Genomic DNA, 6,687 nt, shown 5'->3' with positions numbered 1-6,687 from the left:
GGAAAACCTATTTTATTTAAATAAGGATGTAATTTCTTCCCCCACCCCAAGTTCAAGGAACCCCTGCTTTAGTTATATTTTAGTTAAATTTAATGGGCCTTCATTACTCTATAAATATTTTTAAATGATAATCTTTGTATGTATGACTTTAACTTGTAACTTAATTCTTTAAATGAATCACTGGTTATTTGTCTGATATGCCAATTTTAGCATCTTATAGTTGAGATTCAAAAACAAATAATGGATTAGCTTAATGTATAGACATCAGTATCCTCATCTTTGATTCTGTGAGGTCTGTAGGAAAAAATCTTCTAATGTTAAAAACTGCTAAAGTACTCAACAGTCTTAAATAATGAAAAACATGCTAGTAAAGAAAATGTGGGAAGACTTTAAAAGAAATCTACAAAGCTTATTTCTTTTCACTGCAAAAAAATCATTTTCTTAATCAAAACTGATTTTGTTTTTTTTTCCCCAAATGGGCATTTGTGTGTTCTATGTGTGTGTAAATGCTTGTGCATATGTAACGGGATCGTGTTAGGCTGCATGCTGTAGTGGAAAATGTGCTGGGTCTAGTTTCAGAAAACAAAAATTAGAATTGTGGCACTGCCACCTGACATGTATGGGTGACACCCTATCTGTACCCCAGTTTCCTCATCTGTAAGGTGAGGGGGTTGAACTAGATGACACCTGAAGTTCCTTCCAGCTCTAAATTTGTTATCCTATGACCATTTCCAATACTCTGTAAAGTTTTGAACTTTAGAATTATAGGATATTAGAACTAGAAGAGATCTGCCTGGAGATGGAGGGGTTGATGCATGAAGAGATGTTCCAACCAACCCCCCTCATTTAATAGATGAGTACAAGATGATCCTGAAATGCAAAGGGACTAGCCTGGGATTACCTCAAGTAGTTGTTGGTAAAAACATTATTAAAGTTCAGATCTTTTGATTGCTAATCCAGGCCTTTTTTTTAAAACCAATCAGCCTACCTGCTTTGTGGCTGGCACTGTTTTTATTGCTAGGGATGCAAAGACAACAAACCAAACAGTTCTTGTCTTTGAGGCATTCACATTCAGCCAGGAGAATACAGCATGTTCAAAAATAGGCAAATGGGGGAATATATACAAAATAGATTCAAAGTAATCAGGTTTGGAGTCAAGAAGATATCTTCTGGAGTTCAAATTTGACCTTAGTCGTTTACTAGCTGTGTGACCTTGGGGAAGTCATTTAACTCTGCCTCAGTTTCCTTGCTTGTAAAATGAAGCAGAGAAGGAAATCGCAAACCATTCCAGTATCTCTGCCAAAAGAACCTCAAATGGGGTCACAGAGTTAGACATAACTGAGATGATTTTTGCTAACTATTGCTCAAATTTGGAGAAAGTGGCATTGTTTTATGACTGGGGAACTCAGGAAAGGCCTCTTGAAAAGGAAGTTGAGCCAGAAGAATGACAAGTTCAGACTTGGGATTTAATAATATTAATTTGGCAGATGTGGTGGATGCATTAGTGAGAGGAGGGACTGGATGCAAGGAGAACAATTAGACTGTGGCAGTGATCCAGATGAGAGGTGATAAGGGCTTGAACTAGGAAGATTCTGATGTGAGTAGAAGGAATGATCTCATCTAATACCAGGGACCAACATCATATATTATAGGGATAAACTTACTTTCCAGTAAGATGGTGGACCATTTTGAGAGCTGGGCTTTGTGGAATAGGTTATTATATGTAACTTTTAATGGGAGTGAGGAAGCAAAGAGGAGAGGAAAGCATAAAATGTGCCATTATGGGACAGGCAGCATGAGGGAACTATCAAAGAAGGGAAACACCAGAAGATAGAAGCAAAAGGAACAGAATTTGGCAGGGGTAGGAAGGATGCTCATCTGCCCCTTCTTGTTCATCCTAAGCTTTTTGACTTTTAGATGTCAGGAAGTGTAGCTAAGACCCCACTCCCTCCCTCCAGTTTTCACCAGTTAATTTGGAGTTGAACAGTCTTCCCCCCCACCCCCAGCCCCCAATGAATTATCAGGGCTTTTGGTGAAGTGCCAACATACAGATTTGGGGTGAAAGATTCATCTAATTAGTTCAACAAACATTTATACATTGTCAGATCTAAGGGTTGGTTATTCTCTTCTCTCCAGAAAACCAGTGAACATGAAACAATTAAGATGCATTTTCCCCTACCCATTGGCATTTTATTTTGCATGACTTTACTACTTTGGTGCTGTTGAAATAAAAGATATTTCAGTCTATCAGAGCTATTAGCTTCTTCAGTGATGGACAATTATATACAGATCCTTTATCCTCATTTTACAGATCAGGAAACTGAAGTGAGAGAAAAAAAGTGACTTAATGGTTCTGGTCAAAGTGAGTTATTGGCAGAGCTGGGGCAAGAATTTAGATTTTCTTTCAGAAGAAAATGTGATTTATTACTTCTTTATATGGGTAGATGATTTGGAGTTTTGGTTTTTAAAGGATTGCTCTTTTACAAAAATGATATGGAAATGGATCGAGTAATAGTGTATATATATGTCTAATCCAGTGGAATTTCTTGCCAACTCCAGGAGGGGGGAGGGAGAAAACATGAATCATGTAACCATGGGGAAAAAAATTTAATGTAAAAAAAAAAGAATTTAGGTTTTCTCCCTCCTGATCCTGTGCTTTCCTCTATACTGTGCTTATATCAGAGGAGATATAGGAGGGGCACCTAGGTAGCCCTGTGAATAGAGCACAGGCCCGGTGTCAGGAGAACCTGGGTTGAAATCTGGCTTCAGACACAATTAACTAGCCCTTACCTCTTTTCTGCCTTGGAACTGAAACTTATTATTGATTCTAAGACTTATATAAGATTCTAAGGGTTATTTAAAAAAATAAAGATCTAGCATATGATCTGGGATTTGAAGACTGGATCATACATATAGAAGAGAAGAAAAATTTTAAGACAGGGAATACGTATGGCATGTGTAGGAAAACAGTTTAACCTAGGGTTTGTGCCAGGAATCAGAGCCACTGCTGACCTAACTGGACTTTCTCTTTCCCGATTCCCTTTCAGTATCTCCATCCATTCCTTTCCCTCTTCATACCTAATTGAATTCTGGAGATTTGGGGGACCCAGTACTTCCTCCACCTCTCCCCATTTCTTGCAATCCACCAGCAATGTCTTGTTTCCCAAATCAATATCATTTTTCTACCCTTTATACTCTCTGATCAGGATGCCTCATTGAGTTCCTGAGTCATCCAATTACAAAGCATTTTTACTAGGTTTCAGGCACAGTGCTAAAGCAGTGAGGATACACAAGAAAGATTTTTGAAAAATATGCCCTTTGTCTCAAGGAGTTCACTTTCTAATCTGGGAGATAATATGAAAGAAATCACATACATACAAAATATATACAAAATAGATGGAAGGTAATCCCAGAGAGAAGGAACTACTACTGGGGAGGACTAGGAAAGGCTTCTCTAGAAGGTGGGATTTTGGCTGAGTTTTGAGGAAACTTGGGAAGCCAGTGTTGCAGGCAAGGACAGTAAGAAGCTGTTGCTGCTGGATTAGACCATGTACAGAGAACAGTACAAGAAGAATGTTAGGACAGACAACTCTCCTTCAGAGCTTTTATTCTCAAAGCACATTCTGCTCCAAAGCTGAGGATATTCCTGGCATACTTTGTCTCTTCCCCTTCTTTTTCCTCCCCTTCTTCTCTCCTCTTATAGACACTCCCTGCCTCTCTCCCTTCCCATTCCCAACCAAACCACAGGGAGCATGAATCTCCTTTCACTTCATTCCTAGGATATTTCTAACACTCATGCCAGAACCAGGGGGAAATAAACCCTGTAATTTAGATTTTTTAAAAATCTGCAATGCAAAAGATCTAAGAGATAAAATTATTCCAGAAACCCAATTTGATGCAGCAGTGGATAGGATGAGATACTAGCATAAAAATTAAAGTATACAAAATATGTCCAAGGAATTAATGTAGTTGGGAAAATATATGAGAAGACAAGATGAAGTAACAGTTATGGAAATTGAAAAACAATATATGGAACCTTAAGGCATCAGTTGAAGCCACAAAGAACAGACTTATGGAAAACAAGTAAAGATCAATAGATAATAAAATACAAAATTGAACAAATCTAGGGAGCATGAGAACAAGAAAGGGCGGGAGAGGGGAATCTATTTAGCTAAAAGTCTGAGTCCTGGGAAGACAAAGCAAAGATTATAAACAATAGAATAATTCGAATTCCAGAAGAAACTGAAAAAAAAAAAAAGAGGGGAAATTTGGAGACCTGTCTGGGGAGCTCTATAGATCAAGCAACATTCTACAAGTAGGTTATGAGGATACCAGCAAGGAAAAATCCCTGCTTTGATTTCAGCAAGATAAATTCATAAAACTACAGAATTACTAAAACAAAGAAAACATTTCTGTAAACACAGAAATACTAACAAGAACAATATTAAATTTTTTTCCAAACATTTATTAATATTCATTATTAACATGGTTACCTGATTCATGCTCCTCCTTTCCCCTTCGCCCCCCGCACTCCCCCTATCCATGGCCAATGCACATTTCCACTAGTTTTGTCATGTGTCCTTGATCAAGACCAGTTTCCAAATTGTTGGTAGTTGCATTGGTGTGGTAGTTTCGAGTCCACACCCTCAATCATGTCCACCTCATCCCATGCGTTCAAGCAGTTGTTTTTCTTATATGTTTCCTCTCCTGCAGTCCTTCCTCTGAATGTGGGTAGCATCTTTACCATAAATCCCTCAGAGCTGTCCTGGGTCATTGTATTGCTGCTGGTGCAGAGGTCCATTACATTCGATTTTACCACAGTATATCAGTCTCTGTGTACAATGTTCTTCTGGCTCTGCTCCTTTCGCTCTGCATCTGTTCCCAGAGGTCTCTCCAGTTCGCCTGGAACTCCTCCAGTTTATTATTCCTTTTAGCACAATAGTATTCCATCACCCGCATATACCACAGTTTGTTCAGCCATTCCCCAATTGAAGGACATCCCCTCCTTTTCCAATTTGTTGCCACCACAAAAAGCGCAGCTATAAATATTTTCGTACAAGTCTGTTGATCTCTTTGGGGTACAAACCCAGCAATGGTATGGCTGGATCAAAAGGACAGGCATTCTTTTATAGCCCTTTGAGCATGATTCCAAATTGCCAGCCAGAATGGCTGGATCAGTTCACAGCTCCACCAGCAATGCATTAATGTCCCAATTTTGCCACATCCCCTCCAACATTCATTACTCTCCCCTTCTTTCATTTTAGCCAATCTGCTAGGTGTGAGGTGATACCTCAGAGTTGTTTTGATTTGCATTTCTCTAATTATTAGAGATTTGGAACGCTTTCTCATGTGCTTATTGATACTTTTTATTTCTTTACCTGAAAATTGCCTATTCATGTCTCTTGCCCATTTATCAATTGGGGAATGGCTTGATTTTTTATACAATTGCTTTAACTCCTTGTATATTTGAGTGATTAGACCCCTGTCAGAATTTTTCGTTATAAAGATTTTTTCCCACTTCGTTGTTTCCCTTCTGATTTTGACTACGTTGTTTTTGTTTGTACAAAAACTTTTTAGTTTAATATAATCAAAACCATTTAATTTACATTTTGTAATTTTCTCTAACTCTTGCTTGGTTTTAAAGTCTTTCCTATCCCACAGATCTGACAAGTAAACTATTCTGTGTTCACTTAACTTGTTTATAGTTTCCCCCTTTATATTCAAGTCGTTCACCCATTCTGAATTTATCTTGGTGTAGAGTGTGAGATGTTGATCTAGACCTAATCTCTCCCATATTGTTTTCCAAATTTCCCAGCAGTTTTTGACAAATAGTGGATTCATGTCCCAAAAGTTGGGCTCTTTGGGTTTATCATACAATGTCTTGCTGATGTCATTTACCCCAAGTCTATTCCACTGATCCTCCTCTCTGTCTCTTAGCCAGTACCATATTGTTTTGATGACTGCTGCTTTATAGTATAGTTTAATATCTGGTACTGCTAGGCCCCCTTCCTTCACATTTTTTTCATTATTTCCCTTGAAATTCTTGATCTTTTGTTATTCCAATTGAAATTTGTTATAGTTTTTTCTAATTCAGTAAAGAAGTTTTTTTGGTACCTTGATAGGTATGGCGCTAAATAGGTAAATTAATTTGGGTAGAATTGTCATTTTTATTATGTTAGCTCGTCCTACGCATGAGCAATCTATGGCTTTCCAATTGTTTAGATCCAGTTTTATTTGTTTGGAAAGTGTTTTGTAGTTGTTTTTATATAATTGCTGTGTTTGTTTTGGTAGGTAGATTCCTAAGTATTTTATATTGTCTAGGGTGATTTTGAATGGTGTTTCTCTTTCTACTTCTTGCTGCTCTAGTGTGTTGGAAATGTATAGAAATGCTGATGATTTATGTGCATTTATTTTGTATCCTGCAACTTTGCTAAAGTTGTTGATTATTTCTATAAGCTTCTTAGTTGATTCTCTAGGATTTTTTAAGTATACCATCATATCATCTGCAAAGAGTGATAGCTTAGTCTCCTCCTTGCCTATTTTGATACCTTCAATTTCTTTTTCTTCTCTAATTGCTACTGCTAGTGTTTCTAGTACTATGTTGAATAATAGAGGTGATAATGGGCATCCTTGTTTTATTCCTGATCTTATTGGGAAGGCTTCTAATTTATCCCCATTGCATATGAT

This window comes from Gracilinanus agilis, chromosome 1 (genome assembly GCF_016433145.1).
Source record: "Gracilinanus agilis isolate LMUSP501 chromosome 1, AgileGrace, whole genome shotgun sequence".
NCBI lineage: Eukaryota > Metazoa > Chordata > Mammalia > Didelphimorphia > Didelphidae > Gracilinanus > Gracilinanus agilis.
Note: the sequence above shows the minus strand (reverse complement) of the source record.